The 27,530-nt window shown below is 41.3% G+C and overlaps 4 protein-coding genes across 4 annotated transcripts in view; 3 read left to right on the plus strand and 1 right to left on the minus strand.

Annotated features, from left to right (window-relative positions):
* The window catches only part of LOC126557843 (fizzy-related protein homolog), a 444,135-nt gene that overhangs the window by 306,515 nt on the left and 110,090 nt on the right, over positions 1–27,530 (plus strand). The gene's annotated exons all lie outside the window — the stretch shown is intronic.
* LOC126557770 (transmembrane protein 104 homolog) overlaps positions 1–27,530 on the plus strand; it is a 333,753-nt gene that overhangs the window by 163,377 nt on the left and 142,846 nt on the right. The window lies entirely within an intron of this gene.
* Positions 1–27,530, minus strand: part of LOC126556885 (nephrin-like) — a 146,444-nt gene that overhangs the window by 88,277 nt on the left and 30,637 nt on the right. The gene's annotated exons all lie outside the window — the stretch shown is intronic.
* LOC126559566 (protein kish) overlaps positions 1–27,530 on the plus strand; it is a 416,586-nt gene that overhangs the window by 33,782 nt on the left and 355,274 nt on the right. The gene's annotated exons all lie outside the window — the stretch shown is intronic.

The raw sequence follows: 27,530 nt of genomic DNA on the forward strand, positions 1-27,530 counted from the left end.
CTTTTCGATATCTAATCTGAGTGATGGCAGTTCATCTAACCACCAACTGGTGCCAAGCTGGTGAACAATATCGAAGCTCGAAAATTAAATTGTTCTAGAGGCAAGAGGTCAAGCTCAGATACCCATTGTTTGCAACCGATCGAGAATTATCTTCTCAAAAAGCTCACCCAGGGTGGAGAATAAACTTATTGGGCGGTAACTTTCCGGAAATGTAGGGTATTTGCCAGCTTTGAAGATGAGCACAACCCCAACACACTTCCATGTGGTCGGGAAGTAACCAAATTTAAACCATCTGTCATACATGTTCATGGCTCGGCAGATGGCCTTCGCCTGCAGATGTTTGACAAGCCTGTTCAAAATTCCGTCAAACCCAGGGCCTTTCATGTGTTTTAAACAGCCTATCGCTGATCGAATGTCGGTGGGGGTGACGCTCTCTTGGAACGGAAGCGTAGGAGCAGCTGCTTACATTTTATTATATTTTACTAGCAGCAACTGCTATCTCATGGCTACTGACAAAGTTTGCACCCATCAAGTGTGCACTAGCAAACTACCTGGGAAGAGCGTTACTTTTCTCTATAGGGATGATCAATAAGAAACCGAATCAGAAAAATCGGTCTCTACTGAAGAACCTTTGCCAGCTTTCAGAAAAGAGGTGCCTTAGCATCGAACCTTTCGATAAGACGATTGAAATTCTCATTTCTAATTTCCTGAACTCACTCACATATCTGTCTGAACATTGTTGCAGTTCTTGCAGTTCTCATTGCCGTTGGCTTTTACCTCACGGTTTCTGCGTTTTGGATGGCTAACTCGAGTTCAACGATCGCGTTGACGACGTTAGTAACAGTAACAATCTCTGTAGATTGTATGTTATTTTCCACCAACATGCCAAAACGTTGCCAGTTCACATTATGGCAGTCTATACGACGACGTACTGGACCTCTGGGTTTGGAGCCGTTTACCTCTGTAACGACAGGGAAATGGTCGGATGTGAGTTCGTCTAGAGTCTCTGGTTTATCGATCTCGATGTTGGCTAGAAATAGGTCTAGTATGCTCGAGGTACTCCTCGCTGAGACAAAACGTTGGAGAATTAAAGTATTCGACGGTGAAGCGATCTTTCACAGTATGATTAAAGAGAAGTTCTCCGTTTACTCGCTGTGTTGCATTGAAATTTCCTCCAACGATCAATCTATGACGTGAACCTGTTATGGTGTTCAGGTCTCGTTTGAATGCAGTAATGTTTCCATCGTTGCGTTTGTACTGAACAGGGCAGAAGGCAACAACAACTATTAATGTGCCAGTCAAAGAGTGAACCTCAACTCCCATCGCTTCCACATTTGAGGTTTTAAAGTGAGAGTATTTGAGTGAATTTTATGACTCCGGAAGACGACTGCTACCCCACCGCCTCTGTTGGTCGAAGTTCTTCGCTCGAGTCAAAAAAAGTTAAAATTTAGCAGCAAAAAACTTACATTGCTATAGAAGAAAATCGCCAAACGGGAATTTCTTAGCTCTAATAAAGCGGGCATTCCACGTAGCGATTCAAAGCAAGTTCCGCAATAACGGCAAATTTTCGTAACGAGAGTGACTAAGGTGAAGAGTCGCAGAATCACGGATCGCGTAATCTCGATACATTCACCCACGGTGAGGTATTTGAAAAAGTGAAATTTATACAATAAGGGAAAACAGGCGGGACAACCAAGCGTGATTCAGAATCATTCTGTTGTGAACACTGTTGATTCATGCAGCAGTTGCTTGTTCCATGGCCTACAATTCGGCATTCGATAATACGGCCTTGTCCACCACGATTGGTCTCCCAGGACCCGCGAAAACAGTGAACCGTGTGAACCTTTCGTAAAATGGATAAGATACAGGCACGTTTGTCTGCGATGGCGAGCCTCATTGGTCTTAGAAATTTTTTGAGGCGACAGGGGCTCCAAATATTGTTCTTTAAGGCCAGCCAATACTTCCTCCTTTGGACGAACAGGGAGGCTTTGCGGCGTATTGTTGGATGTGCCACTAAAATTGGGACTTATCTCTACCAGATAAATACGAGAAAGCGTTTAATTGCTCCGGAAAAATCGCGTTGCTTTTATTATTGTTTCAAAAATCTGTCAATGTTCAAGCCTGCTCATCAGCAACTCTATTCCTAAATATTTCCTCCCTATTTTAATTGTTGTTCACTTTTTTCCTCTGCCACACAATAACTTATTTACGCACGGTCCGTTGGGCTGCATCTGTACGTATCCCAACTGGCAGTAGCAGCCTTTCACACAGTTTTTACCACAGTTGCGATTGATGTAGAAGCAATACACAGAATAGCACGGTTCACAACAAGCCGCCACCATATTAGCTCCACACGTTGCTGTAAATAAAATTTGAGAACTGAATATGCCACCAATATCTCACCAAAGCAAACTAAACTTACGCAATACGCCACACCCGGTAGTTATGACGCCCGATTGAGCATCTCCCTGTTGTGCCAATGCCAAAAGACAGGCCAGGATAGAACAAACTGCTACTAGAAATTTCATTTTATGACTCGATTCCTGCTGAATCTTCCACTTGCGAGGTATGGCACACTTGTGTTACTCGTGGTTCATCGGAAGCGTGTTTTATACCAGAGTAAGCAACAGATTTTTTCGCACAACAAACCAACTGGAAATTGAAGGTATACAGTTGGTAAATCTGTTGTAACTTGGGGTAAATCTGTTTGTAGAGTTGTTTACTGATTGTCTAGACTTACAAGAGGGCATTCATGTTCAAAGGTGTGGCCTTATTGTGTTTGAGTTTAATTTACAGCTCATTTGATTGTACGTAGTTGTATAGTCAGTCCTCACTTCTTGTAACAGTGCAGGTGGGATTTGAACCTTGGTCGCACCGTGTCAAGATCGGCCTTCTTGTCGTCCTTACCATCAGGTAATCCCCTCATGCTTTACTCAAACTAGATTGGACGAAATTTCTTGGTTGTTGGTCTATCAATGGTTGAGCTTTAAGGAGATTGTTTTTTGAATCTTAGAATTTCTATAGAGAAACTTTTGATCTATTAAATCATTAAACTATAGATCAATAGTATATTGAGCATACTATTGATCTTTAGTATGCTAAGTTTCACAGTCTTTTTCCTGATATTAACAAGAGCAGTCTATTTTATTAAATATTTTTGTATACAGTAGTATGCGATAAGCCCGATAAGTTTTGAAATTTATATTTTTAGCAGCTTATATTCCGCATTTGTATTAGAATTATCTTAAAAATGATAGAACTGAGAGCAGTGGATTGATCTGATTAAGCAAATTGATAAGTAAGTAGTTTGAAAAACACTTAGAATGAGATTAGAGCTCGGATCGGTACTACTGTTTGAATAATCTAATAATTCTTTGTAAGACGATGTACAAATTTAAATCTTGGTAGGATGAAATATTTATATTATTTAAATTTCACCATATAAAACTCTATTGCCAAATAAACCTCACAAACATTGCTTATTGAATTAGATTCCTAAAGTATTTTTTTTAAATATGAACACATTTAAGCACATTAACCCGTTAAGCAAATAAACACGATTGAGCTAAACAAACTAATCATCGGATCAGCTAGCCAAAGGTGATGAAGCGGGAAAACGCGTTCTCTTCACACAGGAACATTGTATAACATCTGTAGTCCATCCCTTGAGTGCAGAACTTATAATCGACGGAACATCTTTCTCATGGTCACAATCGGTTAGATACCGAAGACTTGCAATTGATTTTAAAATGCTTTTTTTGCGGAAAGGTGGAAGAATTCTGTGTAGAGCTCTTAACACTCTACGCTCTTAAAATGTTTGTACCCATTAATCTGTTGCAGATCTCAAATATTCCTTCACAGAAAATTTACTCTTTTTAAGCAAATAATATTGCCGTTGGGTTTCATAAGCAAGGACTACAGATGTATAGTAATGCGGAAACATCATCGAGTTTGTTTTATGTTTGGTTTCGATCTTCCAATCAGTGGTGTACCTAAGGGGAATGTCCAGGCAACGCTACTTCTTCTTCTGGACCTGTCCAGGCAACGCTGCATCCCACTTTTAAGCTTGATAAGGTTTCTATGGCTATGGCTATGGGTTTATCGCTATGGAAGTATCATCTGCCAATAAACATAGATGATCATCACAAGGGAGAGAAAAGGTGTCTTCTGTGTGCAAGGTGTAAAGTATAGAGGTTAAGAGCCGTACCTGGGAGAAGCCTGCTGGAGCATTGGTTTGTCTGAAAGAGCAGAATTGAATACCACCCTGAACGACCTTCAGTTCTCCATATCGATTATCTTGATAATTAAAAATGGTAAATCATAACCCAACATCTTATGTAACTGTTGACAAATTGCAACGTCAACATCGTTCGCTGACGCTGGGGCCCAGTGTTGACAAATTGCACGTCAACATCGATCGCTTGACAACTGACGTGCGGGGTACGCAGCCGCGCGATGGTCATCGAGGCAGATCGTAAGGACGCAGCCGAAAAGGGAGAAAGGGCGATGACCGGGGGAAAACGCGATGGCAGTAGCGACCACAAACGGAGAATGAAGAGGTTACAATTTTTAACCAGCGAATGGAACCGACCAGCTGATCGAAGAAAGTAAAATAGTTGAAAGGAATAAAGGAAAATTGGATGTAGAAAAGGTGTTTCGCGTTATTGTGTGTGTTGCTATCTGTTGCTTTGCAACAGTAACAGTCCAGCAAACATTTACTAGCAAACGGCTTATTAAGAGCATTTTCTCTAGGAGTGATCATTAAGCATCTAACAGAGTCTAAAGGAGGGATAGGCTTCAGTCACTGCTTCAGATCTTTGCTAGCTACCTGAAAGGGGTTGCCCTAACGTTAAACTTTTCGATTAGACGAACAAAAATTTCATTTCTAATTTCCTATACTCGCTCAGATATCTGTCACAATCGAGGTATTGAAGTGCGGCATTTGTGTGAATTTTATGCTACTCTGGATGACGAGAGCGATAGTAGCTAAACCGCTGGATCATAAATCGTCGAATTTCGATCGATTACTTGACAATGCGGTCATTGATTTCATCGCTTAGGATCGCATCACTACGTGTAGTGGTGTTCGCCCTGGTTTCGGGATGCGTGATTGGAGCGCTTGTGTGTGCGGCAGCCGCACGTGAGTTTGAAGCATGTAGCGGCAACGTTGAATGAATCTTCCATCGGAGCTGGGGCAGCAGCTATGGCAGTACGGGGAGTCGCACTAGATACTAACAAATTTCAACGTCGATGTGCGAGGAAATAGACTTTCGAAGGAACCGGCTGTTGATAATTCCTATCTTCCTAAGGACGCTGGGTACGATTTTGACTGATGATAGATGCTTTTTGGTGTACTTGCCGATAGTGTAGAAGGCTGGAACAGTTGGGATTGTTGCTACGATGATTTCCAGCGCAATTTGCACACTTAAGGGAATCAGGCGAGTCAACAGAGCACGACTCAGAACCATGCTGTTGTGATCATTTAGCACCTCCTTGATTCATGCAGCAGTTCTTGTTCCATGGCCTAGAATCGTCGGGATTCGATAATACGGCCTTGTCCACCACGATTGGTCTCCCAGGACCCGCGAAAACAGTGAACCGTGTGAATGCAATTCTGATCCGGCATGCTGATGCTGCCCTTCGTGCAGGCGCTTTAGTCTGCAATGGCCAGCCTCATTGGTCTTAGAAATCTTTTGAGGCGACAGGAGCTCCAAATATTGTTCTTTAAGGGCAGCCAATATTTCCTCCTCTGAACGATCAGGGCTAGCACTAAACCACTTGTCTGTAAGGGATGTCGCTTTGTTTTTTGCGTTGGTTCCATTTTTGATATTTTGTGCAATGAGATTAAATACGTCCGTTCTCAACGAGTTCTAATGTGCAAATTAAAACATTACTTGAACCTCTGGTAAAAGCTCCATTTTTATTGCTAGGCGAAGGAAGCTTTGCGGTGTATTGTTGTATGTGCCACCAAAATTGGGATGTTTGCTCTTCTAATTAAACACGAGAAAGCGTTGAATTGCTTCGAAAAGAAAGACCCGATGCTTTTATTATTGTTTCACAAAAATCACTCAAAATACAGCCAGGCTCATCAGCAACTCTATTCCTAAATATTTCCTCCCTATTTTAAATTCTTGTTCACTTTTTTCCTTTAGCGCACAATAACTTATTTACGCACGGTCCATTGGGCTTCATCTGAACGTATCCCAACTGGCAGTAGCAGCCTTTCACACAGTTTTTACCGCAGTTGCGATTGATGTAGAAGCAATACACAGAGTAGCACGGTTCACAACAAGCCGCCACCATATTAGCACCACATTTTGCTGTAAATAAAATTTGAGAACTGAATATGTCACCAATATCTCACCAAAGCAAACTAAACTTACGCAATACGCCACACCCAGTAGTTATGACGCCCGATTGAGCATCTCCCTGTTGTGCCAATGCCAAAAGACAGGCCAGGATAGAACAAACTGCTACTAAAAATTTCATTTTATGAATCGATTTCTGCTGAATCTTCCACTTGCGAGGTATGGCACACTTGTGTTACTCGTGGTTCATCGGAAGCGTGTTTTATACCAGAGTAAGCAACAGATTTTTTCGCACAACAAACCAACTGGAAATTGCAGGTATACAGTTGGTAAATCTGTTGTAACTTGGGGTAAATCTGTTTGCAGAGTTGTTTACTGATTGTCTAGACTTACAAGAGGGTATTCATGTTCGAAGGTGTGGCCTTATTGTGTTTGAGTTTAATTTACAACTCACAATGTTTAACAGATTCTCTTTTAAATGATGAAATAAAGTTTTATAATTTAATTCTCTGTTGTTCTTTAAAAAACCTCAAAAAATTGCTTATCGACATAGATTCCCAAAGTAAATATATGAACACGTTACTTTAGAACGGAAGCTCTAACAATCTACCCGATAATACTGTGATCAAATGAAGTGATTTTGATTTTTCATCACGTATCCGTGCCGCAGATCATTACTCTTCCCATTCCGGGGACGTCGAGGTTGTTAGGGCGGTCGGTGCCACCGGCAAGGACAAAGTGAAACTGACGAGACAAGCAAAATTGTATGCTGCCAGTGGAGTCAATTATTGTTTTTGTTGCTGATGTTGGTTTTTGTTCGCTAAAAGTGGGTTCATTTCGCTGAAAGCTCTTCAATTGCCACGCGGGCTGATATGAAGCTTTTATGTTGGGAGCGGAACAAATGATGCAAAAAACAAGCAACGTGAAAAAATGGCGTCGAAGGATCGGTGAATGGGAGTCGCCATCGTACACATGCGTGACTGCGGGTAGCAGGCGAAACTTGCACACACGCACACACGCACAGTTACACATAATGCTTGGCTGGCATGACGATATACTAAGCTATGTTGATAAATTGTTTGACAGTAATCCGCTCAGCAGTTTTTTTTATACTTTTTTAGCTAGAAATAGGGTCGCTGGGTTTTGATTGTAAATTTCAGGTTTTGGTTATATTGCAGTTTTAGAGAAAAAAGTCTACTTTAGTGAATTAAAATTATAGACATTTGTTTTCTTAAGCTCTTATGCCATTTGCTTTTGGTTATTCCCCTCACCAAACTTGTTTGTACTGGTTTTATTATATGAACAGCACTACACAAAAATAAAAAGATGTACAATCAAAGTACAAAAACTCAAATGAAAGTAGCAATCATAACGATTGAAATGAAACCATTCAAAAGACCATTCGTTTCTTACGTTGCGCTTAAGAACAAAAGGAAAGCAAATCACTTCAGTGTGAGGCTACAATTTTAAAGAAGACACCATTTCTAAGCACTAGAATAGAATGGAAGAGAATAGACAACAATCAACACAATGGCTCCACAGAAAGTGGTAACGGCTCGTTAAAAGGCTTAACCATGATCGAGATTTCTTGCCTATATAGGGCTACCATCATCGCTTTCAAGGGCGCATTTATGAAATGGCACACCCATCGCCCGCAGTCAGTGAATGGCGAAAAAACAAACGACAACAAACGAAACACTTAGCCGTAGCCGTCCTGTCAGCGCTGTCACTCATCGTGGAAAAACGCGATCTCGCATCAGTTGAAGCGAATGAGCGAGTGTCGCTTGGTCCTTCTTCACTTGCATCCTGAGTAGCAGGCATGTGAAAAACGGGCTGGCAAACAAAGCAGCGGCAAAGCGACAATACACGCTTCTAGCTGGCAATTCAAACCAGACACTCGTCCTACTGTGTTCCCTGAATAGGAAAAGCCACCACTGCAGATAATGGAAGGGAAGAGCTGCACAAATAAAGCCTCCATTGGAGTCCCCAGCCAACACACTGGCCAAATCATATTCACACGAGCGTCCATGTATGGCAATAAAAATTAATTCCTGCAATGAATAACAAATACATATAAACGCTTACAAACGTACACCGACTCACCCTTACCTCGACTTACTGTGGTTTCTTTCGATCAAAGGCCTTTCCTGCATCATCCAGCCGCTAAGTACATGGACCGGCAATTAACGCAATTGTATGCGTGTGGGTGAGAACTCTTTAGGATGAATACAGTCTTCGGACGTGATGTACGCCAACCCATGAGACGGGAAAAAAACCCGTAATGAATAAACCGTAAGGCTCTTGACAAACCCAGAAAAGAAAATCTTGCGTTTCTTTTCCTAATGCTGCGCTCACAAACACCAGATACGTTCCACGGTCCAAAGAGCCTGTCCAAAGAGCAGAACGTTTCAAGCAAGACAAAACCGTTTTCCTCTTTGTTCGTCCACGGTGCACGAGCAATATAGCAAGGCTGGGAAACGTATGCATTGCCGCACTCTACTCCGTCTCTAATAATGCGATACGAGCGCCATGTCTGGGGGGAAAAAAACCTTTGCCTCATAATGAAGGAAAAAAAATTAAGCAGCTCGGTTAGAAGATGAAGAAAGCTAAGCTTAGCTACTGCTATCGGTAGGACAGACAAGTGATGATATTTAATAATTTCTTGCCGCATAGAAAACGTCCAAGAGCCTTGGCGCCGCATGGTAGATGATGGTTACCTTCTTTCCCCCTCGCAATCTGCCGAGAGAGTGGAGGGGGAGGTGAAGTGTACATGCGGTACTACTGCATCATCTTCCACTTCACCGGCGTATGCCAGACCGACATAATGATAATGAAAATAATAACGCTTAAGCTTAAGAAAACACGACGTGTCGATGCATTGACCGTGGTACAGAGCGGTGTGGACTGTGAAACCAAGGAAGGCTTTAAAGCTGAGCAAGACGTGAAAAGTCAATAAGAGAGTTATGAATGTTGTACCTTACACAATTTTTTAAAAAGCTTTTACTTTGGTTATAGTGTAGAATAATTTATTGAAAATCATGTTAACATAATAAAGTAACATGACAATAGGGTTGTGAGCCTGTAATAATAAAAATTATTTTAAAAATTTATAAAAAGAAATATTGACAAACATTTCACCAACTCAACTCAGCCACCAAATATTGCAACTGCACTGTACGAAGATGCTTTCCCCAACGATTTCTTTCTAAATAGCCACCCAAGCACCGGAACACGCTTCTAACCACTTCTTTTTGTCAGTCCAATGCCACCGTCCGAAAGAATTAAGCGGCTCACCACGCAAACAATCTGCTTTCCACGGGAATGTTTTTCCAGCTTTCGTGACACTGTACGCTCGTTACCGCCTTGTTCTGCGACGATAACGACACGCGAGGAAAAGGATTCACAGGGCAACAACGGTAGGAAACCCATTTGCTCGCTTGCTCGATCGGTGGAGTGTGGACGACCGGAACCGGACCACAGACGATGCCACGATGCGTTATTACGGATTGCGTCGTAGAAAATGTGCACCGCACTGTCGGATGCGATTAGGGCGACGAAAAACAACGTTCGTCGGCGTTCCGGCCAAATTATGCCCGACACATATGGACACGAAAACATATCTATTTGCCGGTCACCAGATGGTAGGAAAAATGAGAAAAATGGATTCGTTCTGTTTGCGTAAGGAAGATTATTTTTTCTTCCTGTTATACAGTTCGTAGCGTTTTCCTTTAGATGTTTCTTTTTTTTTTTTACTTGTGCGCGTTAGCAAATCGAATTTGTGAAGAAACGACACACTGATGCGAATGTGCGATACGATAAGCAATTTCATTTGACTGAGTGTACTGGTGCTTAAAGGCATTGGTTTATTTATTTATTTATTTGTTTTTTTATCACATAAACTTTTCAAAGAATCCTTGATCTTTAGGATGCCAAACTACACCACAAAACATTTGAATGTTTCAATCAATTTTGAAACACAGTTACGTAGCTTGGGAATCTTTTTCTTGCATTGCATTAACTTGTCGGTAGAGGTTTAGCGCATAAAATCTCATCTTCGTAAACTACCGTCTCCGTAGAGCACCTGCTGAAAAATACAACCAGCAATGACTAATACTTCAATTGATTTAAAGTCCTTTAAATGTAAGGAAATCAATAGTAAAAAATATGAAGTAAATATTGTTTGCGATGTATATGGTTATGGTTTTAAGTTTCAGACAACTTTCAGAGCTTTTATATCACTGAAAGGCCGATGAAAGATTTCTATAAAAATTTATAGCTATCATCTTATGTTATATATCATATAATGTGTGTAAAACAAACGAAAAACAAGAAACACAGTGAAGTTGTCACAGTCCAAGTCACAGACTGTGTGGTCTGCATTAAACTTCGAATAATTAATAAAAATATTCGTAAAGAAATAAGGACGGCCCGGTGGTACTTTCGACAGCGGCACCGGGGTTCAAATCCCATCCGGACCATTTCCCCGTACTGAGGACTGACTAACCAACTACGTGGTATCAGCAGTCCAGTAAGTCATATTTCGATGTCCGGCATGACCTTAGAGAGGTCGTTAAGCCAAGGAGAAGACGATTCGTAAACAAATCATTGTCTTATTAACACATTCCTCCGACTGGAGAATTATTTTCGAAGTTATTAGAGTAATTTCGGCTTAGCACGCGACCGGAGGAAACCTCCGATTTCAACGAACAATCTCAGGTGTTTTTTGAAATCCTGATATATTTAAAGTCTAACATTCTAAGTTATCCTATGAAGATCCTAACCGTTACGCAGTCAGAGACAGATATTCGTTCAATTAATTGACTTTTAAATGTTTACATTGGGTCATTACTAACTCCATTAGAGTTATAAGTAATTTGCAAGCCTTTATATTAAGCAAAACATTACTCTTTAAAGTTCAAGTGACATTATTTCCAGGACTAAAAATTGTTTCCCTAGAAGCTCGATAGTACATTTACCACATAGACAAACATACCTCGCTGATAGGCCCATAACCAGCGATGACTTTAAGCTGACGCGTAGGACAACACATACTATAGCGCATAAAAATGGATCATCGCAAGCTTTAGGTGCCGTAATCCATTCAATCAATCGGCTGTTATCAAAACCGCTATAGCACCATTTACGATAAGCCATCATAAAATACCTACCACCGAGGGTAGCCTATAAATAGCACACCAGTGTGCCCTGTTTGAGCTTTAAAGCTGCACTCAACAGATGCTTATCCGTCGATCGTGTCCATCGAAGCCCATTAAGCAAATGTGCTTTCGAATGGTGCAATAGGGGACACACGCATACACCTACCTGCATAACACAGCATTGGCATCGAAACGAAGCCAAGCCCGAAATCAAAGCCAGATATTAGCCGCGCTTTTGCGGTGTGATACTACTATTTTACGACACCGTCAGGGAAATCCGCTGACACAAACACACATCATTTTTCGGTGCGACTACAAAAAAAAAAAAAAAAACACCCCCGTTGGAATATCCTACCTGATCCACTCGGAGCCGGGCGCAATAAAATCTTATCACCGTCGGTGAGCCCGAACCAATCAAATACCGAAAACACCACAGACCGAAGTAATGGCTGACGTCCATCAGTATTGATGTAACTCACATACAACGCACACACATACACACAAACGGACTACCCCAACGGCAAGCTTTATGGATGAAATGTGCTGGGAAGGAAAGTTGGGTGTGAAAAATCACAAACGGGAAAAGCTGCAACACGAGCTGGGCCCTGATGAAATGTATGTGTGTGTGTGTGTCCTGTTATCAGTTACAACAAGTTTACATCCAGTGGGAACCCGGGTGGAATAGGAGGATCGTACCTACAAGCAGGTCGACGATGTTGTATGTATGATTGTGCCGTTTTTCACATAAACATAAACCCCTAATAAACTGCCACCCCCCCCAATTGCCTAGCCTTACTTTTCTGATCGGCATGTAACGATGTTGTCGATGAAATTTGCTCGTCAAATTTAACATTCATCCCTCGTCGTACCGAAGGGATAACATCCCCTCAGCAGCAGCTCAACATGCTTCTAGATCAAACCGAGGTTACACCCTTATGTAAGAGTGGTAGGGTAGAGAAAAGGGAAAAGCGTAGAGAAAATTATATAAAAATAAAAATATACCAACTGTCGGACCGGACTGCTGGCCAAAGGATGTTGCCCATCGAAAGCTGCTGGCTAGTCTAGTTGATGTGCAGGATCACATACCACACCCTATCGGTACGGACAGGCGACGATTGGAGAACATGTGTTTTTATTGGCATTTTAACGCTTCGTCCCCACTGTCTGGCTACAGTCTCCTGGCCACTTTTAAGGCAGTTCAGGGGCACAGTCTATCGGTTTGTGCCATACACACGCGCACCCATTTCGCACACCCTTATTGGAGCGTTCTGTTTCGATTCGTCTGATGTTTCCTTTTTATTTTTACCAATTCACAGCATAACAACCGAAGAAAGGAAACCGGTTCACTGCCGGTTATGCGCTGGAACAGAAAATGGTATCGCTGCTCGTCAGATTTCCCCGATGAACCATTTCGTTACGTTTGCAGATGGGGCAACGAGGACGACTCGCCCGCTGCCCATTCTTCGAAGCCGTCCCCATTTTCAGCGCAGCAGGTTTTCGGGTTCCGGTTCCGGGACAGGAAGCAGCTGTACCCTGTACCAGACTGCGTAGTAATCTAATGATTTATTCACGCACCGCTCAAAAACATTCAAACGTAACGAAAATCGTTTGCTCGCACCGTCACACAGCTTTACTCACGCACATGTATGTGTTAGATTGTTTCACATACTTATCCAGCACATAGAAAACAGCCCCTCCCCCCACAACCTCCCAATACTCTCAGTTCGACTGCTCGGGAGTGTTATTTTTGCACCTTCCGGCAAGGCAGGGGCTTGAACGAATGGCATACGTTCAATATTTTAGTTTCGCTTCCATCTCTAAGCCAATCGCCCATATCATTATTTTCCAAGTTTTTACCGGCCCGTTCGCAACGCTGCCTTCCTTCCGGTAGGTGGCAGTACCGGCAACCATACCAGACGGTGTGTCTTTAAGCTTAAAAATGTATGCACAGCTGTGCGCGAAAACATTCACGTACGCAAGCGACGTACGGTTTCGGATTCGATACGGTAAACAATCAACAGCATGCCACCCTGGGCCAGTTCGAACGAACTACGGGGTACGCGGTCATCATATTCGCTTTGCACTGATTCGTGTGTAGCATATTAAAATTTATGTTTATGACAGCACACACTAGCGCACAAACAATTTCGCCAAACCCAGATACTCAAAAAGGCCGTCAGCAGGCTACGCGCGTTTGAACGTTTGCATGTGTGTTGAGTGCTAAAGCAATTGCCAGCAAACGCGTTGCTATTGAAACAGGGCAGGATGGATGCCCAACAATTCTAGAAAACGAAACAAAACGACACACAGCTTCATATTCGATGTGAAAGAATATTATACCTTTCCAGTCCCCGGCCTCGAACTGGTTTGAGTGGGAAATGGTAAACTGATCAACACCGAACGCCGATTCTATCGTACCTCGTACATGTGCATGGGGAAGGGGACTGCAAAATGGGAACATACATCCATCCAGTGTATTCACCGTTCGTGCAGATGGTCACTTCATCATGATGCAGTTGGTGCAGATTGCAGCTGATTTGAATGTGCGATACGAACGCGAATAAAACTCACACACCCGGTTTGGTTCATGTTTTCTCACCATGGCGTCGTGCAGTGTGTTAGTTTTCGAACAAAATGACAGATGTGTCGATGCGATGTCTCTATTGAAAGTCGGAAATTCATTCCTGTTACGATTCCGAAGACAATTTTATAGAACGAGCTGAATGATTTCGTTAGCAGGAAACGTAGTCATTCAATGGTCTACATTAAATTTATTTTGCCTTTAAACTAAGTAATATTAATTACCGGTTCTGATTTAAAACACTCAATGTTTAGCTTTGCAGCTAAAAAAGCATACTAACTAACAGGAAAAAGTCGACAGCCTAACGAGTCTAATGCCCTTTTAAAACAAGGGATCTATATGCAATGGACCAATTTAAGAAAAGGATGTTCAAGATCTCAAAAAAGCCTATTATAGCATTAAGTATCAGACAGTTCTGAGAATATCATCGGATCAGATTGTGGACCTTATATACCTAGCCAACTGATTTTTATGTTTACGAGAGACGGATGAGTACTGAGTAGCCGGTTAGGGGTAGGTCGAGAGGGACGAATAATTTTGTATTGCCCGACCAAACATTAAATGTAGACCTTTTTCCATTGTCTTATGCATTCTAACCACAATTAAAGTTAGGATTGAGGAGGTACTCTACAATTAGACAGACAACTCTAGCAAGTCACACAACTTCCGGTGATTTTATACCTCGTGTTCTGCTTGCCCCCGAAAATATTCACTGTGTTAATTTAAATTGAGTACTTTTATCTTTATTGTTCTCAGAACTACAACTAAAAGTGGTTTTCGGTTGGCTTCCATGAATTATGATATCTGCAGTTGGTTGACCAGTTCGGTCGTACAGTCGACATTTCGAGTCATCAAACTATATTTTTAGATCTTTTTTATACAATGTTTACACAATTCAAATAAAAATTAAAAATTTAAATTGAAATTACTACGTTACGTTACTATTTAAAGACGAAAACTCATAGCTCAACCACCCAGCAACCAATAAATAAAAGCGCAAGCATGCAATCATCCTTTCAATATATCCTTTTATTCAATTTACCCAACCGAACCTTAACTAATGCTATCGATAGTGGATTGATTTAATCAGCACTCTCGGGAAACAAAGACAACCATCTACTTGATGCTGACATATCAAAACTACACATAATACTCTTCAGCAGCAATTCTTCGTACACCTTTCAAGTAGCTTGCTGTGGTCCCTGTTGACGAACACGTAGACCTGGCATAGATCGAGGTTCCCCTCCAATGAGGCCACCTACGTCTGGTACGACGGGCAATACTCATCGTGATGATGATGAGCGCCGTACCCAAAAATGATAACCATATGGCGTAAATTGAAAGTGATAATCATGACCATCATAACCATCATCGTTCGGCCCATCACTGTCAACCATCTTAACCTGCACTTCCAAGTGATACACTGGCTGGAGAAAGAAATAAATAAAAAAAATACCAGGCCTACCCACCAGCCATGACCCAGCTTCGTTCAGCATCAGGTAAGCGCAACAAACGTATTATATTTACTACCATCGCCAGGAAACTATAGTCAAAAAACGCGATACGCAACGAAACGCTATTTTCCGCGCATTCGTACTGCAACCTGCTCGCTTCAGCATAACGACGAATACGTGCTAAGGAGGACGGCCATAATAGCACACGTCCGTCCAGTATGACAACCGCAAGGAGTAACGGGCCGATGGTTTGTGAAAAGCACCAAAGTAACCACGGGTACACACACACACACACGAGTCCTTCGCTCGCTGGAATTATTTCCTCAACCGTGTCCACAGGGTTCATCTCTCGTGTGGGCTAAACGAGAGCATCCATCTACCATTCTGTCCACCTTGGTGCCCTCTTACAGTACGTGCGGTTGGCAGTTGTCATCGTTCCATTCCGCATTTTCTTCTACATTATGCCACTTACAATGCGGCTCACGTGCCACACTGCTCTAATGTGGTCAAATTTTTGAATATATTCTTCTTAGCCTGCTGAACCCCAGCAAACACCGAAAGTATCCTCCATGTGCGTGAGATCCATGCGAGAAGACGGTCACCGATGTATCATTATTGCACACTCAGCAGTACGCAAGCCGTAAGGGGCTATGGTAAGCAGTGAGCATGATGGCAAGTTTATTTTTGGTGCCAGAACGAATAGAATAAATTCCCAGGCTCGGGTAAGCTGTAGAAGGCATTGCCCTTCTGGCGGGTCTAGCGCTAGTTTCGAGTGCAGGGAGCTCGTAAAAAGGAATTACCCGTTCGTTTGCCGCACATGACCCTTCATTCGTCATGGCCTGGGCTTGCCTGTAGGTGTCATTGGATAAATGCCGATGCTGTCAAATGGAATTGGTTACTCTGGATGTAGGGCTCCATCCTGGACGTGGTAAGGATTTGTGTAATATTTGTAGATAAAAAAGCTAACCGAAATTGCTAATAAAAACTAAAGGCGGGACAAATACGTCTCGTGCAGGATGCTATTTTTCTCCTTGCAAACAAAAGAACATTTTTTTCTGCTTCCTGCAGAAGAAAAGCTCGACATATTATCCGAAAACTGAAATGATTCATGGGCGACAATAAGTACATCCACAATTTTCGATTGGTTTCAGATACATAACATAAGACTGTAGAAGGATTTCCTACTTGTTAGTAACCTAAACTGGCTCCCGGCTTATAGGACTTCATGGGTACGAAATGTTTCCAAAGGACATACTTCGCTCTTGAACGTTCCCCGCAGATAATTCGTATTCAAGCCACCACGTGGTAACTTTTTTATTCGACCCATCCTCCATCACGATGCAGACCGTTGCAAAAAAAATAGCCCGAGAACACATACTTGTGGTCACTTTTACGACACGCCTTAAGCAGTGTGTCTTTGTGTAACAACTTGAATCAGAGCAGAAGAGGGTAACCGAACGAAATACGCCCTATCCCACACGCTGCACAATGAAGTGAAGTTTCATCCATTGTGATCATAAAACAGTAGTACTTGCGACACCGATTTCGGAGTCATCGCCACTTTATTAGTCGCCACCCGCGTGAAGTGTACTGTACTCAGTATGGAGCGTTCTAATTGTCATTTCAAAGTCTCCAGCAGTTTACGTTTTGGTTGTTAAAAATAAATCTTGTTCGCAGGTTGCAGCCAGCACCGTATAGAACAAATAAAGACATAAAAATGCACCAGCAATTTGAAACACTTTTAATGATAAAATGGTTAAAAAAAAACGATGAGACGAGACATTCTCACGGTTTCATCTAGCAGATGTGGAGCAGCTGCAAAGCAAACAATATACCATCACCGTGAGGGGAACTTTTAATGACACAAGTTTGCGGTCAGCTGGATAAGATAGCACCGGTTGAAAGCTTTTCAAACATGGCCATGAGATGGATTTTTGGAAAAAAAAATAAAGCAAATCAATCAGCCATATTGCTGGCTAGTAAACAGTGGCTGGCCGTCCTTAACAGCAGCTTTTAAGTAGAACTGATAATGAAACATTCTGAAAAAAAATTCGGAAGTTAAATTGTTTTTAAATGCCATGTGGTTAATCTAGATTCTAACAAAGTTTTTAAGTGTCAGGCAATATACTTATGCTGATTCTTGTTTTGAAGGTCATCTTCTTGTGCTCGTTGTTAAAAACATTGGATACATACCTGAAAATAAAACATAAATGTGTAAGACTATTGCGAATAATATTTGTATTCAGGTCATAAAATAAAATCTTTTCAGAATTTATTTATTTCTGTAAACCTATTTTTAAAGTTAAAACTACCAAAACATTTGCAACATCACGCCAGGAGACTACCATCCGAATGTACTTAAAGCAATAGAACGAAATGTTTGGCAAAGGCGAAAACATATCGATGAAGACGAGTTGGAATCATGCAATACGGCTGTTTTACCAGTGGAGCGTAAATCGAAATTGATTGTATCCGGCAAATGTTCTCGGCTGGCTCGCTTGCCTTCCTCCAAACGCATTCGATTGTCTGCAATCGATTGCTGTCCGTCTTTCTCGATTTAAATGTCTCCGAAAAAAGGCCTTGGGAACTTTTCTTCCGATCTTTCCCTGTCTATCGTTGCCTTTTCCAAACGAGAAATGACTCGTTTTACGTCTGCGTCGGCAAACATCTTCCCTGTGCAACCCTTGGCGACACCTGGTGGAGCGGAATTTAGTTCTTCTCTTTTGATCGTCACCTTCCCACCGGTCGCACAGATGCGACCGATCGGAAGCAATGAGATGCAAACAAGAAACATGAAACGTCTTTTTCCCCTTGCAAGCGTCGCCAAGCCTTTGGTTTGTGGTTTATCAATGGCGAACGGATTCGGCACAGAGCTGAAATCTATCTGCCGCCAGCTGAAGCCTTGTAGAATCGAGGCTCTCGTTATCTGACTATCGCAACCATAACCGGAAGCACACGAGAAGTCGCGTTTGCCCGCTGCACTGAAACGAACCGTCTAGCAATCGGTTTGCCGAGCGTTGCACATCTTCTTGGCGAAGAATGATAAATTAAACTACCTTGAACTTGCAACACACCGGTAGAAGCGTTCTACAAAAAGCAAACTGCAGACTGCAGAAACGAAAATGGAAGGAAAACTTCCCACCAGACTAAAGTGCCAGCCAAAAAGAAGGGAAGACAGAAATGATGTTCCGAAAATCTGGAATCCGAACACCGGTGCAAAATGGTTGCAGTTGCCCCAAAACGAATACTACACGGAACACCTTTCCGCACCGGAAGTGATGGCCCGTTCCCTCTTTCCAGATGAGTAGAAACCGATACGGCGCCGGTATCAGAAGCAAAAGAGGTATGCTCCGTGTCCCACAAGACTCGCCTAAAATCAGGGAACAATGCTGAACGGGGAGGGGGAGAATAAAGTGCGGCTTGGCAATGTCCTCTGGAAAACCCAGTGAAGCGACGATCGTTACGGCCCGAAATTGATAGCCGATAGCGAACGATCCTGGCTTCGTGGAGCAGCAAAAGCGTAGAACAAACGGATAAAATACCTAACCCTACCTTAAAGAGCTAGTTCGGAAGTTCCGGTTGGCTTCAGAGGCAAAGGAAACGACCCACTGGTGCTGCATTCGACAAAACTAGCGTATCGGGCCCTTAGGATCAGCAGTAAGCACACACATCCAGAGCAACTCGAGAAGAATGCTGGCCTCCAGCATGCCTCCGACCCGGGCGGAAGTTTACGAACGATTTATTGAGCCCGTTATATTTTCTCCTCAGTTGACTGTCCGTGCCATTTTCAGGATCCAGGCATTGCTCGCCACAACGCCGGAAGCGGGATCGGGCGAGCATATTATGTTTCCTTGAGTTTTTCTTTCTTCTATTGCTTGCCATCCGTAGTTCTACTTCTCATGCTACAATCTGAAAACTACATGTAGAACAAATATTTCGCCATTCTCCCAAACCCCATACTCCTAACCCATTGGGCGCTTACTAAAGAAATCGATAATTCTGTTGTTTTCTGCCTCTGTTTTTATTTCCTTTCATGGATGCCGCCGTTGCCGCTACTGTCCAAGAAAATTGTTGTGGCCACGCCAAAACCGTTTCCCTTCCTTAGCATAAGCGAATGACGGGGCTTGTATAAATGTACATTTACGTATCCCATTTCACGATGACGTCATTATGTTAAATGGCTCATAGAAATTGCTCCGATTTTCGAACGCCCCGTTAGATGCTACACGGTGGAATAAAATGTGAGCTCAAAGCACTGTCCTTCTCCACTTCGGTACGCCAGGCAGTATTGGAAGGGCTCACGCGTGTGTATGTGTGTGTATGGAAAAAGAGAAGAATGAAGGCAACAATTCATGTACGTTGGCATCATGCATCGTTTTATGAACCGACCTTTTTTATGTTTTATATTTCTCAGTTTTATGAATTACGCATCGTAAGAAAATTTAAGCATAAAAAAGGTCGACATTGGAAAATTCTAAACAACATTCGAATCAAAAGCATAAATCATTTAAATGTATAGCCACGCAAGTACAAAAAGTACTGCAAGAAGTTTTTTTAGATCGTTGTTTAATTTGAATGTTTAAATAAAAAGTATTTAATTTATCTACCACAATGCAACACTTCAAAGCCAATAATTATATGTAACTTGCATAGAACATTAATTTGCTTTTCCGCTTATTTTCTTTCCATGTATCCCCGTTCTTGCTATTCCACTGTCGATGGGTTTAACACTTTTCACGTGTCACAAGATTCATAGAAAGCTGTACGTTGTTACTGATCGATCCAATAAATTTATTTTTGATTCTGAGAAACAACCCTCATGGAACCAATGTACCATTTTTAATCTCGTATGAAAGTGTTTTGGTTTTCTGTACCGTTCATAATAATAGATTTACTTTTTTGTTATTTATTCATCATGGATATGTGTTCGATTTTGACTGACGGAAAAGGCAATGAACTTTGAAAATTGCATCCATAGCAATACAACATATGAAGTTGAAACAATAGAAAAAAAATGTATGACCAGCACTTGTCTTCATGATTGATTATGCTCTAGCACTTAGCATTTAAACGTCAAACGTAAAACAAAATGAAAACTTTAGCTGACTCCATTTTTTTTTTTGTAGAATGAGTAAATGGCAAGGAGTTAAAAATGGTTATTTTAGCAATACGAATATAAAAACCTGTTATTGAAAAAAGTGTTCATCAACAGATCACACCAAATCCTTCTGTCCCACCAAACACGGCCACTCGGTGTCGATCGTACGTTGTCAAGTGTCGCTATCATCGATACGGGCCAGTGCATATCTACGGTTCCTAGCATACTGCACCATCAGCGTATGCCAGCGTATCACAAATCTCGCGTTGTTTCTCATCACACAGATTCGCTTGCCGGCGATACCTTCACCTAGAAAGCGCAGCCACCAAAGTAAACGTGTTAAATTTTCCTGCTAGATCAGCATCCAATGCACTGCCACACATCGTCCACTTGAGCGGGCCTTGAGAACGTGTCAAAGTGTCGTCTGGAGTGACTACGAATACTTGGCCACTTGATATACAATCAACGAAGAAGTGAACCACCATGTCCATGAGTGTGTATGTGTGTGTGTGTATGTGTGTGGCAAAAAGCAATTCCTGGTTCACCAGAAACTCAGCCGGGCAGTGCAGGAAATTATGTAATGATTCATTGCCTCGATGACAGGTGCCATGTAGTAGGGTGTCTGTTGGCAATTTCGACACATGGTCCACTGACGGCTTTCCATAAATTGCATACGAATGATCGAATAACATTTATGGACCCACACAAATACAGCCATGTTATGGTGCTTGTTATGCCAGCTGCCACTGTATGCAGGAGTAATGGAGTTGCGCAACAGCGAAACAAGCTGTGCGCTACAAGTTGCGTAAACAAAAACGTTGTCGTTGAGGATGGCTACAGAATTGCCGTAATTTCGATTCGTGTGGATAAGAAAAACTCGCACATTTCATGGCTATAGAAGAAGAAGATTTTACAATCCAAAGACGTAATATAGTTACCATGTCCACCAGAAAGTAGTTCACATGAAACAATATCTTTTTTGATTTATATTTAATTATGACGGCTCTACCCCGTACTGTCATGAAACACTATCTATTCTACAAGAACTTTCTCCAATTGATTGGTTTCAGTGCATCCCATTGCAATCAGTGGGAGTTTCATCAAACAAGTCTACCAAGAAGATAAAGTGCAGCGAATAGAGTAGTAATCGATTTATTTCCGCATCGCAACGTTTGCTATTGTTTCCTTTTGAGCAAAAAAAAAATCCAAATGCTTTTGTAGACCTGTGTTCATGCATGAATTGAAGCAATATTGTTTACCATAATGGAATCTTGAAACTCGAGTGGCGCTTTTACGAGCGCTTCATTGGCTACTTCCCAGGATGAAATGCCACCGAATTTACGGTGCTCTATCCCTACGGTTGCCTGCAATCGACTGTAGACAATCTACACGAGCTATTACTCTGTCTTGTACTTCCCAGCTTACAAAGGCTTCCTGGGTTTCAGTGCAAAACGTTAGGGAAAACAAAACTGTACAAGGCAGCATAATGCACAAGTAAATGCCACTTTACACCGAATCAATATTGGGTTAGGGTTTTGGAACAGAGCAGCTACAAGTTGAAACAGCAGGGTGTTTCGGTAGGGGAATCGAAAGCTGATGCTTTGCTCCAGTAACAAGCTAAATGTCAAATTTAATTAAAGTATCTGTAACAGCCAACAGCACCAAAGCTGGGTGAAGCTTGATGAGCATATCGAGTGAGCTAATAAATTAAATACAATTTTACAAACGCTTACATATAATATGTTGTTTGGATTCACCACTCTAAATGTTGTTTATATTGATTCAACAATCGTTGTTTATGATTGAGTTGGTCAATTTCGTTGATGAGTGCTTCAAACCATGTATTTAATTACATAAACGATGTATTCGTAGAGTATTACAGGCCGTGTTTTCAAGAATAAAAAATACACTAATTATTTAACCAACACACAAATTAAGGTTATAGACATTTAAAAAAATAAAACATGACTAGACTTTTTTACGTGACACTATCGCCTACAAAATTCAGTCACATTTTATTTTAAAATGTTATGAATTATTTGTGGATCTTTATTTTTCATTTTAAAAAGCAAAAAGCTTCGTACACATGAAGCTAAACAGATCCTTTTACCGTAAAAACTCCTAACGCAACACGTGCGTCACGTTTCCAATTTCTTTCAGGATTTTGAACCATCTGGGCAGAACCGGATGCCAAACAGCAACACGTGAGGAAAATGTAGTCAAATGAAATCGTTTCATTGAGGTTGGGAACGAGTAATAGTATCAGTTTCCAAGAAATTGTATCCCTACTGAGTGCAAACCACTAGGCGCCTCCTTTAGCTTTAAATGTCACCTAACCAAGAAAATTATTCGATTCTCTCTTCAAACATGATGTCCATGATTAAAGATTTCATACACACGTTTGCTCGAAAGTACCAAATTCGCATACATCAACTCAACTTTTTTTTGCATTTCTACACCCAATCGAACACAGAAGCGCAACAAGGCTACCTTTTCTAACCAATTCGAAATCGTTCAACCACAATCACCTCCAGTAGCATAATTTCCTGTGTCACCATACCAACACTTTTCCTGTTTAATCGTGCACAGTGAACCATCAAAATAGGACGTAATGTATCGTTTATCATTTTTCTACAATCAAATTAAAATGTCATAACAGGCGCCGGCAACTGTCGTCGAGGTGATACATGACGTGCTTGCGTATTAAATCTTCCTAACGGATTCATTGTTTTTATATCGTGCTTGTTTTGCGCCTCAGCAGAGCACCCTATCAATTTAGCGGAAGTGCTCTGATTGAAATAGCTTGGGCTATGACAAAGTAATGCAGAACCCACGCACCATTGATCAGTTACAGCTGCTGTGGCATGTACGCTGTGCGATATGGAGGAAATTTTTCATTCCTCAGCGGGAGCGATTCAGCCTAATACTTTAAATTTATTTCTTTTCTGCCCTCGTGTCATCCACCTTGCCTGATCAAAATCACCTCGCACGACGATACATGTGGAGAAAAAATAACATAAAAAGTACATCCTGTCAATACGTTCCGAAAGGCATCCTTTTGGCTGGATAACATCGGCACTCGGGGGAAGAATATTTGATGGAGAAAAAATCACGGTACCATATTGAAATTTTCAATTTTCTTCCCAATTAAATAGCTCAAAAGATTCAGAAGGTAATGTGATTTTGAATAATACATAGCGTTTGCTGTTGGCCGATAAAAAAAGGCTTCTTCACGCACCAAACGGCAAACGAACTGTTTTCCTTTGCCAGCACAAAGGATATTCGAATTTCAGAGTATTTTGAGCGCTGGATTGTACTTACTTGTACTTACCATTTTTTTAATAAATAAATACTACGCCATCTTTGAACATTTGGCTAAACTGTCCATCCTTTTTGAAATCTTTGGCCGTATTCAATCAATTTCGAAAGTTTGGCGTTTAATCGACTGAAAATGACAAGTGAAGTCGTATAGTCCAAGCATACACATGTAATGTAATAGTTCAGTTGTAGTTGTTGATGTTGTGCAATCGGAGTACGAATAGAGTTTACCACAAAATAGTCATTAGGTACATAACTTGATAAAATTGATGGCTTTCATTGCAGCGTCTCATGAAATGATAGAGTATTGATTGTTACAATATCGAACAAACAATTCTGAAAAGTTTAACGTAAAATATATTTATCGAACAATAATGTATTGTAGAACACATTTAAAAAAATTATTGTTAAGATTTAAGATCCCTACTAGTAACTTTTCTGAATAAATTTTTTTATGTTTAACATCACCGCTAAACATTTGTATGAAGGAATTTTAATATAAAATCACTTAAAAAGGATGACTGAGTGAAACCTGCTCAAAAATATTCACTAGCATTTATCAACTAGCTTGGAGAGCCATTATATTATTTTTAACACTTTTGCATGTCATGTAATTTGTTATAGCAGCTAAACAGCTATCATAAACATAAATATATTTTAAGAAGCAAAATTTAAACTTAGACTTCACACCGAATAATTATAATATGAAAATAATATGAAATAAAGTTAATATAATGAAATATAGTATGTGTACATCAAACATGATTTAGTCACAAAAACTTCGATAAAGAGAATGAAAAGCATAAATATTTGATAAAGTAAAAATACGATAAAATCTGAGACGCTATTATGCAAAATTCATCTGTAATCGAATGCTCTGGAGGGATTTTTTAACTCAACCGTTCAACATGTGCATGTTAAATAAAATCGAAGCCTTGTTGTTTTCCTTTATTTCATCTACCTTCTTGCTCAGCGCACGAGCTTTGCGTGCCCATGTACGTGTGTGAAAAATGAATCTATGATATTTGATTCCGTTGCCGCGACATCATGCCGCCAGTTTTCCGCTCGAATTCAAATGTGTCTCGACATCAAGAGCCGCTGGTGTGTTACAGAACGACTGCGCCATCACCATTCTATCGCGCCACGTCTTCAGCTTGGCTCGGTACGAGGATGCCGAAATTTTATGTTCGACAGTCGACAGACTCCATCATTTGGTAGTCTTTCGATTTTTTGTTTTTTTTTTTTCGATTGTGTCTTAGTCCCAACCAAATGGCGATGTTTCGTTCTCTTTACTCACCGTAGAAACAAGCGCAATACCACAAGTTCAATTTTATCCAGCTTCACGAATCAGAACAGCTTTCCTGTTCTATTACATTGGGAACATTTTCCCTCTCACATCGCTACTCCTGGATGAGTTTCGAAGCTCACCGTATCACTCTGGTGCCTTTTCCTCCAGCAACTCATCTTCTAGCAGTGTGGGGACCAACCAACGGGAACAAAATTCACATTTTTTCTCGTCTCTTTCTCGTTACCACCCTTGCCACATGATAGCCACCGTCTTCTGCGCTGCATCATTTTATGCCGTCATAAAGCGACATTGTTATTGAACGATACCATCATGATCATGCTTCTACACTCTACGCAGAATTGGTGCCCTATGGCTCTTCGTTTTACTAGTGCTTTAAATTGTATTCCTCCCTTGTACATCGTTGTTCGAATGAGAGTCTTTCTCTTCCCAACAGGCACACAGACGCACACTATCGACAACTCGAACAGTGTATTTATTCTTCCGCGTCTATTTGGATTTGAATTTCCAATATTTATCCTCACATCCGCACATCAAAACTCCTCTCCTCTGGGGCGATACAACTGAAGATTGAGAGTTTCAGTTCAAAGGGCACGTTGCAAATGGAGGGAGAATGGAATTCAATGACTAGCTTATCCTCGTTGGAGCACTGGCACTGGATGAGCCTCAAGGCCATGTGATTTCTTCTTGTACAGATGATAGCAAAAAAAGTCTTTCACTCTCAATCTCTCTCTCTCTCTCACTCTCTCTTTCTCTCTCTCTCTTACGTTTGGAATATGAGCAATAGGGAATGTATGCTATCTCAGGAATGTTTTCGACTTAGGTTGCAAAATTTTGAAATAATGTTTGTTTCTAGGACCTGTTCGGTAGTTGATCGTAATTGAATTGAGCATCGATTTTTCTCAGTACTGTTGTCTTAATGTAAGCTCGCCATCAATACATTTCCAACTAAAAGTTTTATTTCCTACGACGTGCTGGGTGGCAGTACAACGCATAATTGCCGTTTTTCTCGTAGGGCAGTTATTCGTTTTGTTGTTATTGCCGATTGCCGAACAAGCACGTCAAGATTTCTAAGCAAAATCAACGCAAATCAAATGAATGTTTGGAATTATTTGGATACTCCACAGGATAATGGCTTGAATCGAGCTTGGAGTCTGCCTGGAAGTTTTGTTAGTGCTGGTAGCGATTTTTATGTTAGTTTTTTTTTGTATAAAATGCAGTACTTTGTGAATTTTCTTTCAAATTTTATGTGCATAAGGAATTAATTAGTATGTTAATACACATTGATGCTTAACAGTAAGTTAACTTATCCCACAAAATTAAGATAAGAAGCTCAGTTTTTGCAACTGACATGTCGAATAAGAACACTTTATTTATGTAAGCAGCTATAATTCGGTGAACATTTGTCCAATTCTTGGGCATGATAGATTTATAAAAGCATTAAAAAGTGAAGCACATTCAAGCAGCAATACTCTTTGAGCCGGTACTTTCCACCCATACGCTCCGTACGATTCTTTTCTCGAACAACGCAAGCACACCGGCCGGATATCCGCCTTCGTGCAACGTGCAACACTGGCTGAAAGCTTACCAGTCTAAATATATACATAGCTTGCCAACATCGTAAATCCCGGGCACACATCCATTTTATCATCCACCTGGCGTGAAGGGAACTGGCTGGGTGGTTAGGAACTGCCGATTCGAAAATCAACGGAAATCGATTCTACTCATACAGTTCGTCCTGTGCCATTTCCACTCAGCACAACTCCCAGCTCGAAAATGGCTCCAAAACATACAACAAAGTGGCCAATGTTCGACGTTAAGCTGATCAAGAGTCTTGGAAGTTTTATTCCGATTTGGCCACCAGCGCGACGGAAAGCTGCATTTCCAGCTCGGTGCAACTGCCTGTGAATCGCCACTCCCGTTACGGAAAAGTAAATTCACTACCATGCTCCACCATAACCGCCTCTGTGCTGTATTACTCGATCGATGTCAGAAAATTCCAGCCAAGCAAAGAAATAAAATCGCAAGAAATCCGTCGACAAATGGTACCACCGTATAAACCCCGTGTGACACACTTCGACGTAAGTCTACACGGCAGGCACACGTAAGCCGGCGCGAGTACTGCTGTGAGTGTAATGGTCGTCAAAAGAAGAAATGCTTGCCGAACTGTAACGCTCCTTCCACCGTCCGTTCCTTGAGATTATCACAAGACAGCATCAATACTGGTCGATGATGAAGCTTATCGGTAGTGCTCTACGCCGGTTCTGGAAGGTAAGGTAAGAAACAGGAAACAAGTCTCCTCATCCACT

Source organism: Anopheles maculipalpis, chromosome 2RL (genome assembly GCF_943734695.1).
Source record: "Anopheles maculipalpis chromosome 2RL, idAnoMacuDA_375_x, whole genome shotgun sequence".
Taxonomy (NCBI): Eukaryota; Metazoa; Arthropoda; class Insecta; order Diptera; family Culicidae; genus Anopheles; species Anopheles maculipalpis.